Consider the following 10,417-nt stretch of genomic DNA (forward strand, 5'->3'; position numbering starts at 1 on the left):
TGCTTTGCTTTCTGGGCACTGGATATACAGGGCAGCAGCCTTGCTCTTTGAGGCAGATACTTCTATCCCTTCCCTCCACAGAGACTCAGGAGTGCCTTTTTGCAAGCATCAAGGAAAACATACAGGCTGAACTTTTCACGAGGGTTTTCACTAACCAAGCAGTGCAGCTCTGATGGTCAGGGTTAACCGTAGATGATCAAATACTGAATAATTTGCAAAATGCAAGTCTTGACCCACCCTAATTTTTGTCCTGAGCTACTAAACAAGAACACATTCAGAGTTCTTTTAGAAACAGGGAACAGTTTTTCATAAAAGACATGCCTCAGTTTATCAGAAGATCTTAAAAAACAGTAAGGAGACGGGGTGGGGGGGGAATTTGTTTGCCTGTCTACATAAAAGATCTGCATTTGATGCTATGCTTTACATTCTTTCAGACCCGTACAAGGACAGTGGGTTCTGAGGGTTTTTTTCTTATGAAAGAAAGCACAAATTCAACATCAGGCTTTAAGCCATGGCAATTTTTGAAACACACTGTAAATTGCAACAACAAAAAAGATAATGCCTGTTCCTTCTGCAAACCTAAGTTCAAATCTCTCCCTAGGCTACAAGCAAACACAAACACGTGACTGATCCTGTTTTTCCTCTTTTGCACACATCACAAGAGCTGTTGCAAACCAGTATGACTTGCAACTTCTATTAAAGCAACCAAATGATAGAAAGGAAGGGCAGTTTGTTAAGGGTAAGATGCAGCTGTAGTGAAATGCCTGGAAATGGGAAAGTAAGTGGGCAAGGAGAGTGGAGCTATAGTGGGAGTGATGTAGAAAGTAGGTGTGTGTTTTTTGCATTTCATAGGAAACATTTAGTCCTTTTCATCAGTTAATGATCAATTTTGTATAGCTTGTATTTTTTTAATCCTTCAGTCAGTATCCAAACCTGAACAATCTGTGCTGGCAGCAAATGCTGCAAGTTGTTTTGAATTACAGGAATTATAGAGAATTTTCTTTGAATTTCTGCCTGGTAGCATTTATCTACTGCAAGCATGAAGTCATGTGACCTTCCTGCATCTAGACACTAAAACAAACTTCTTAGCAGTTTGCCTTAGAACACTGGTGTTTTACCTTGCTTTCTTATATCCTGGGCAAAGATTAAGACTTGTCTGGCCATCCAAAAGGTACATATGCATCAAAGCAGATGTGCACTGCTTTATAAGTGATTGTAGCATATTAATAAAAATAAAGGGAAAAAGCTGCTAGATTCTGTGTTCTATAATTTATTTGACTTTTGGTTTCGTGTTCTGGAAAGAACTAAACCTGGGAACTATTAGGCCTGATAGCACCTGAAATATATAAGAATGGGAATCTGGAACTCACAAAAGCAAAATAGTTCTAAAGATTAATAAATGATATTTGCTAAGGAGTAAATGGTACTTTATGGGAAGTTCAGAAGGAAGGAAAAAATGAGCAATTTTTAGCCATTTGCCCACCACCAAAACTTCTCAAAATTTTATATTCACCAGTGGAGAGCAGGCTGATCTCATTGAAATGGCTCTTCTCCTTATTTCTTTAATACACCGAGGTGGATTGAATGCTGCTAGAAATATGTTTCATTCCTTTATAATGTTAAGTTTCCTTGTAAATAATCCCCACAAGTGTGGTATACAATGGTGAACAACAGAGATCCTTGGGTTCAGGAAGTAAAATGTCTTAGTAACACAAAATGAGCAAGTCTGAAGACCAGGTTTGCCTTTCCCATTGGTGCCACTTTTCTCTCTTTTGTATAAAAATGAAAAGCAACTTCAGGATTCCATCTTGTGTCAATAGCTAATGGTGAAGACAGAATATGATAAATATTTTCTTTAACAAGCTGTTATCCTGGACCAAGTAAACAAATCTGATAGTGTAACACTAAGAACTCAGAAGCAACAAATGAGAGCAGGATGACACATTATATGGAGAAATTTTTCATATTGCACATTGCACAATCTCATCAAGACATATTTGGGGGATAGTTTCTTGGAAGTAAAACCAATTCATGGTAGTCCCTTGAGCTGGATGGCAGTCATGTGCCCCAAACCAGCACTGACAAACCTTTGTTAGCCTGAAGGCCAGTGCCATGTCCAAACACATTAACTGGGGATTCTCCTTACCCTACTTTTAGGTCTTCAGACTGTATTGCCACTTAGTGTATTTAACCTGGAAAAATATATAAATAAATCCTTCATGGAACACAGCAGTATCTAGCAATACTCAAATGTATGTCTGGAAATGGTCAGCCCAGGGTTGGATGTGGTTTTGAGCAACCTGGTGTAGTGGGAGGTGTCTCTGCCCATAGTAGGGGTTGAAACTAAGTGTTCTTTAAGGTCTCTTTCAACCCAAACCATTCTTGAATCTATGATACAGAGAGACATAGAGGTCCTGGAGAGAGTTCAGTGGAGGAATACAAAGATGGTTAGGGAACTAGAGCGTCTCTCTTCTGAGGGAGCTGGACCTGTTCAGCCTCAAGAAGAGACAACAGAGAGGGTATCTCCTCAATATCTATAATGGTCTGAAGGGAGGGTGCCAAGATGATGCAGCCAGGCTCTTCTCAGTTGTGCCAAGCAAGAGGACAATAGGCAGCAAGCAGACAGTGAAGCATAGGAAATTCCACCTGGACATGAGGAAGAACTTCTTCCCTGTGCGGTTGACTGCACACTGGAACAAGTTCCCCAGAAAGGCTGTGGAATTTCCCTCACTGTAGACATTCAAGAACTGCCTGGGTGCAATCCTGTGCCATGTGCTCTAGGATAACCTTGCTTGAGCAGGGAGGTTGGACCGGATGACCCACTATGGTCCCGTCCAACCTGATCCATTCTGTGATTCTATGATATGCAGGGTGTTGAACAAACCTCTAAACAAAGTTGATAGATCCCACTGTCACTACAGCCTGAGCAACTGATTGTTTTCTGGTTCTCAGTGTTATTTTCCATTGCACACATTTAAATAGATCTTACGGTACCCTGTAGCAGAGGTGTAGGCACTCCTTAATCACTGATAATTTCCTCAGCAGGAAGTAAAGCTTTTTTGGCATACAGGGTTATCAATGTTTACGCAGTCATTCAACTTAGTTATTGACCATGACAGCATTTCTTTCAAGACATTACCTTTCATAGATGGATTTCCCTTCTCCAGCAGGAAGATGTTATGCTGTGCTTTAAGAGGCGTTCTACTAGTCTGGAACATAGGACTTCTAGAGTTTGGATAGTGAGAGGCTAATGAATGGTCCATTGCTTCTTATGGCTTCAGAGTTCTTTTCACCTCCTTAGAAGAAAATGTATGTCTTAAACATCTCCTTGTAGGAGTATTCCATTGCCCTTTCCTACCTCTCTGCATCCTGTATCACACACAGTTTTCTTCTTAAGTTCTTTTTAACACAGAAGGGTACGGTGCCATCCCCTGTGATTCTGTTAAGTTCAGATCTATCACAAGACAACAGAGTGTAGGAAGTTTGCTGTAAATAGAAAGGCACTGAGTTCACTGCTAGTGAATAATTGCAGTTGTAAGGTATTTGTCCCAAAACAACAACTAAGATTAGCTTTCACAGGAGGGAAGAACAGGGTGACTCACCACTAAAAGGCAAAGGTACTAATCAAAGGCAACTTTAGCAGCCCTGAAATGCAGCTTCCTCAGTGAGAAATGTTCTCTCATGCTGGGGCAGAAGTATAGAACCTAACATAACCTACCTCATTTGGAAGTGAACTGCATCTCCCAGTCTGAATTGCACAGAAAGTAGAAGAAAATACAATGTAGAAAGTATAGTCCAACTGAACAGAGAAGAAAGCAAGAGTTGTGTGTTGGACTAAATGATCTCAATTGTATAACAGCTACATATGGTGGATTAAAAAGCAGCCCCCAGGATGAAGGCAAACAGGATCTCCCACCATAATATTCCTCAAAATAGAGACCACGCCTCAATCTCCACCCCTAACTCCACCTGTTATGAATATTGTAATCAAATGATGCAATAACATGAATATGTAAAATTATGTTGCAATCATGATCAGAATATTGTATAAATTCTCTATTTTTACTGAATCACTTTGGAGTTTTTACCTGGCCTGAACGGGTAAATCTCCCCGACGTCGCGATTAATAAATACCTGCTGCTCATGGACTAAAACTCTGTCTCTGAGCAGTTTTTGTTCACCTGCCCCCTTTTCTGGGCATCACCCCCTCACTTTTGAGTACCCCAAATCAAATGATGAAAAGATTCAAGACTAACTACAAGGAGAGGTGCTGTCTTCCTGCAGCCCTATGACCCCTACATCAGGGGTCTTTTATCAGCATACCTTCTCTAATAGACTCATAGCCTCATAGACTTCCAGGTCTGGAAACAGGCAACAGCCATAGTCTCATCCTGGACAAGAAAGACCTTTCCAGATCCATTCTTTCTGCTCCTTCACCCTGCCTAATGAGTGAAATGAAAACATTTGTTTTGGTGAGGCAAGCCTTGTCAACTCTTTGTAAGTGTTGAAACAAAATTAATTATTTCTCTTAGTACAGCCATTATCTACACTCTACAGCAGCCAGTCACAACAGTCAAGAAGGCCAAATGTTTGAGTAGGAAAGAACTGAAAATGGACATTACTGCCCTCCTTTCCCTACAGGAGGTCCACTGGGTACTTTTCAGACCTGTGTAGGAGGCTTTGCTGAGAAGCATGATGACTAAAGGTAAGATGACAAGAGGTAAACTGTAAGAACTACGGGTACAACTTCTGTTATCTTGTTCTTCTATTCAGAAACTATATGAAACAGCCTCCTCTTTTATGGCCCGCAACTGAGACCATGTTGCAGAAACATCAGAAGTAATCTCCTGTGTTAAGAACATGGTATTAATCATTGATCTTTTCTATTCTTCTATCGGAGGTGCCAAATTCATTCTTGTATGAATGGTCACACAAAAATCTGATACTCCATGTTTTCGTTAATCTCCAAATGCTGAACTGAGGTTGCTCTTTTACAACTGAGGTTGTATCTTTTACAACTACATCTAAGGCAGGAGATTCTCCAAAAACTCTTTTGCTGTCAAAACACATATAACATGTATAACACATATATAACATCTGTAACCACAATGAAGATCTGCCTCATATGATAGATTTGTTTTTGTTACTGACTTCCTGGATACTATCTACTTTATTCATGAGGCATCAATTTTTTTCCATGGTCTCATCATCATTATAAACACCTGTTTTTCTCATTCTCATTTATCTGTCAGTGACATTGCTCCTGTGTTTCCCTTTAGATTCATAAAGAGCCAGGTGCTACAGTGTGCCCTCATTCTGTGATCAAGGACACCAGCTTCCTATGAGGCAAATAGGTTTTCACAAGTTGTAAACATATTACACCTTCAGAGTGACTGATAAATGTCAGGAAGAAGAAAGGTCAGGTGTCTGGTACTGCAAGGTCACTCTAATGATCTCTGTTAACAGAGGAAATCAGAGATCAGGAGTTCATCATTGTGTTTTAGAAATAATGTCTGAAAAGCAGAATTAAAATAGGAAGGGGCTCAACATGCTTTGTATTAGGATTTTCACAGAAAATTCAGACAGATATTGTAAGTGTACCTATTGATCTCTAGGATTACTGAAAAGAGGAAGAGGATCACAGGCCAAGGCTCCAAGTTCCTTGTTCCCAGATTTGATAGACCAAGAGCAGCTCATAACTGATGGTCTAAGGCTAGAGGAAGAAAGCACAGGGCTGTACTAGGTATCAGCTCTGGCCCTGGTCTGTGGGACCAGGCAGTGCACCGAGGCGTCGCTGCCTGAGACAGAGCCCAGGTGCTGGGAAGTGGTCAAGGCAGAAGGAGCCTCTAGTAATCAAAAATAGGAGGGTACAGGACAGGAAACCAAGCCAGATGAAGAAATACACAGGAAACAAACTGGATGAAAACGAGATAAAAACAATATATTATAGAAATAAAAGAACAAATTTCAAAATAAGAGATACACAGCGTTAGAGTCTAGGTAGCGCACCTGTAATTCCAGAGTGAAGAAATCCCAGTGGAGTCATCAAGGGCACACATTGCTCTGTGGAAGATTTCTATCACCTCTACCATTTCCTCAGGGTGCCCCTACCTTGTTGAGAACCAATAGAGTTCAGACTGTAAGGCTGTGACTTACATTCCACAACACTCTAAAATATTTAATAAATGTAATTGATATAGCAGATATAAAAGATACCCCCATGCAGATAAAATTGCATGAGAAAAATGTGTATTTTACCAGTTTCACATTGGGGTGAAGGGGAAAGAACTGCAAAAAATCTAGAGCAATGACCACACCAGAATGCTCAGCAGTAAAGTATGTTAGCATTTCCCTGGAATCCAAACACTTAGTTCAGGCACAGTCACAGCATCTGACCTCTCTGTTAACAACAAAAATGAAAGTGTGAAGTGTGGACATGGCTTGCACACTGTAGAATGCCAGGCCTAATATTTAACCAGCCGTAGCCCATCTGGCCTGAAGTCCTGGAAGTGAGGTTAATGTATGCACATGTGGAGCCACCACCTATGTCTGCACAAGAATGCATAGGGAAATCTTTCCTGTAGCACTGGCAGGATATTTACATTTCTTTCCCGGTTCTGCAGTTATGATCTGAAATACTTTTTTTTCCCTAGAATGATATTTTATGTCTGATCTTCATTTTTACTCTTCATTTCTGGTTTTCTGTTTAGCTCTACCTTCTGCAGTATTGAATTTAGGTTACTGTCAAAAGGTGCATTTTGAATCAAGATTTCAAAGATTCAGGCTCCTGGCAAATACAAAACATTCTTCATCCAGATCCTGAGACTTTTTTGTATCTACAGCACCTTTTGCCTGGTGAGGTTAGAAGCTTTTAGGTTACCACTGGCTTTGTCTTTGCAGTAGCATCTATGTTGCCACATGTCAGAATCAGTAACTTCAATTTTAAAAGGCTCTACTCTCTCATGAAAATTTGTAAGGTATTTAATGGTTGTTTTTTTTTTTACAAAATAAAACATTATCTTTTATTTTACAAAATATTTACAAAAGTTTCATTTTACAAAGTTTTATTTAACAAAGGTTTTATTTTCCAAAAGTCAGTATGTGTTTATTGCCCTACACAGAACTCAAGGATTTTAATGTATGTTCTTGCTTTCCAGGCCAATACTGTCTAAACACAGTGGCTTTGAGAACTGTTGTCCTGGTTCTGGCCCAGATCAGCAGGATGGGGTGTGGCCAAGCTACATTACTGTTTCCAGTTAATTGTTGTTTCCAGTAAATTGTTCTTATCTCAATCCATGATTTTCACCATTTTGTGCCTCCAAGTCCTAACTTCATCCCTAGATCAGGAAGGGAGAGGGGGACTGCATGGGAGTGAGTGAGCAGCTTCTGGTTTGGAACAGTCTTCATGGGGGTACTATATTAGAGAGTAGTATCCCTGAACCACAACAGGTGGTTATTTTACACTTTGAACAAAAGCATGAACTAATACCAGTGACAGCAGAGAAATAAAATAAATAGAAATTTATGGCTACCCTGCTTGGTGTCCTCTCCATGAAATACTTGATATTGTGGTAGATCATTGTTTCATAGTGACTTGTTAATGAAAGCATTTTCTCTTGTACAGAAGTTTCAGGGCCAAATGGAAACAGCTGGTTGACCGAAAGTTTTAAGACCAAGAACTCTACAGGGGGCACTACAATTATTCTTCTATACAGCATTGTCTTCCTGTGTTCCTACATAAGACCAAATTCCAGCATCACCTTCTCTGTGTTTACCTGCTAAAGAGAGAGTAAGAAAAGCCTCACTATTCCAATATCACCCCTTTGCTTGCTTGGTAGTACTGATTTAAAGTCTTGTCTCTGTTCTCTAATCCTACTGCACGTGGGAGGGAGGAAGTGAAGCTCAGTGAGGAGTTTGTAGAAGTGAGTGAGGTTCCTTTCTCCAACCTGAGAAGCAAGACATGAGCATAAACAAAGCAAATAGCTCACTGTCAGGTGCTGAAAGAATTTACCTTCTCCTAGATTACATTCTCCTAAGCGGTGAATGCAGTGTGACTTGGTGAGCACAAAGAGGAAGACTAGCCACGTAGCATTACTGTGTGCAAACACAATAACTCCTTAAATTCCTTCACATTCTTAGAAGAGCACATTTGGGAAGTACTGTTTTAAGAGTATTTCTTTATTTTCTGTACCATTGCAAAACTAAGCCTTTTCATTATTAAAACTCTGTGGGTGCTAATGGCTGTACAGACACTGAGCACAAAGTGGTTCCCACCACAAAGAACTGCCCCATGGCTCTTACTGAAGCTGGTGGGAACACTTCTGCAGTCTTTCTTTTCACTGTGGTGAAGAAACCACTAGCAGTGGTTTTTTATATAAACCAGTCTCAGAAACAAAGATCGTCACTCACAGATGTTGCTGTGATACTAGAATCTCATAGACGCTGGTCATTCTTGGGAGTGCAACGCCTGAATGTACACTAAGGTTTATTTCTGCAGCCCACAGGTAGACACATTTCCAGCACTCACACCATATTTATTCAAACTCACCAATCTAACAGTATGTTCATTTGCTGAACCTTGAACAAAGTCAGTGCTGAAGTAGTATAGCTGCACCTTATAGTGTGGGTCATACCACTGATTTGGAGTTAAAGATTAGAGTGAACATCCATCCCATTTCTCTTCTTTCTACCAGGGTAAAGCCATAATGACACACCCACCCACTCCTTCCCAACCTTCCCCCTCCCCATTACAGTGGTGCTGCTGGGTGAGTGCACAACCATAATTCAGGTTTTGGATTGTTTTGTGGTGCCAGAAAAATGACACTTATGTAAGGTAAACTAAATGATAATTTCTAATAGTCCAATAAAATGATGGTGCTTCCTCATGTTTAGAGTCTGCCTCCAGTCCAGCATTTAGGGGAAATTCCTATGGAGTTTAATAGGTAAGGACAACCTTTCTATAGAATGCTTAGAACAACCCAGAGAGCACTACAACAGGGATGTAATTCTCCATTCATAGCTATTAGATGCTACATTCCTATGGAATCTTACTGATTTTTTTACTTGTTCAATTCAATAAGACTTTTCCACAGAAAAACCTGTGCCTTTACTGCAGCCTACACAGATACAAGGCAGAGTAAATCTATATTGTTTAACAGGAAGTAAAATTGCTACTGTTCTGTTACATGTAAAGTGGGAGGTCTCTTCTGCATAAATTCCAAGCATTTGATACTCAACAAAAATCAGTTCATACTAAACACAGCTGGTTTCAAAGAAATATCATTATAAGTTAGGCTTAACTAACAGCAACCTGAAAGTACTCCATGGTATTCATAGAGGTCTCTCTAATAACTATCAGCCTTGGTTAGTATTACAAAAAAAAAAGAAGAAGAAAAAAAAAGACAACTCTGAAAAAAACCAGTGTGAAGTTAATGTACAAACACACAGGAAAGCCATGCCCATTTTAAGCTCCATTAGCAACACAAAGGGATAGAAGCTGATACTCCACTTGACACTAGCAGCAGTACCAAGGCTTCCTCGAGTCAGAGGGGTCCAGGGCTCATGCCAGAGGGCCTGCCAGCAGAAAAACTGGTAGTGATGTTGTGAGAACAAGAAGAGCAAATAAATTTTAAAAGCAGATACCAGGCCACAAAGCACATGAGGCTGTCCCTGTTCTTTGTGCAGCAAGAACTCTGAGACCAATATACATTTCTTCTGTGTCATGGAAATGTAATTCAGTCACTCTCCATCCAGATAAAACAGTTGCAACTACTGTGAGCATTAATTATGTGGCGGAATCTTTGTCTGCTGGACAGAGTCCTGTGATTGAAAATTCATAATTTAGAGGTAAGACACTTGAAGAGAGAGTAAAAATTGGTCTCAGAAAAATTTCTCAGCAGCACTGACCCTTACCGATGGTTTTTCCGGCCAAAGACTGCCAGAACTCAATACGCCCTAAGAAGACTTCCCTCTTTGTCCTATCTTCTAATCTCAGGACACCCCACACATGCTACGGTTTGTTTGCAGCCTTTTCTGAGAACAAAGATGAGGGCATGGGTGCTCCATAGCCATCTGAGTAAGGTCAATGCCAACTACAGCTTCGTATATACAACACAGGTCCCCAGCCAGCTTTCCAAAGTGGTCCAAAGGTGAGCGGTGACTGGCAATTTGATATGCTATATATGAAAGGTAAATATAGTGAAGATATGGTACATCGGTATTTCAGCACATCACAGCCTGGTAAGTGCTTCTAAACTGAATTTTAAACAGAACACCATCCTTTCCTTTCCTATTGGCACACTGGAGGAAAAAGCCCTTAGCATCCCATTGCTGTGTTTAACTTTGTCTTCTCTCAGATTGAGTCCCTGCTTCTCATTTGTTTCTTTTCTGTTTCTTGTTTTGATTTTGTGTTTTGTAC

This window comes from Empidonax traillii, unplaced genomic scaffold (assembly GCF_003031625.1).
Source record: "Empidonax traillii isolate 1590-97213 ecotype Southwest subspecies unplaced genomic scaffold, ASM303162v1 scaffold6:size4315531, whole genome shotgun sequence".
Classification (NCBI taxonomy): domain Eukaryota; kingdom Metazoa; phylum Chordata; class Aves; order Passeriformes; family Tyrannidae; genus Empidonax; species Empidonax traillii.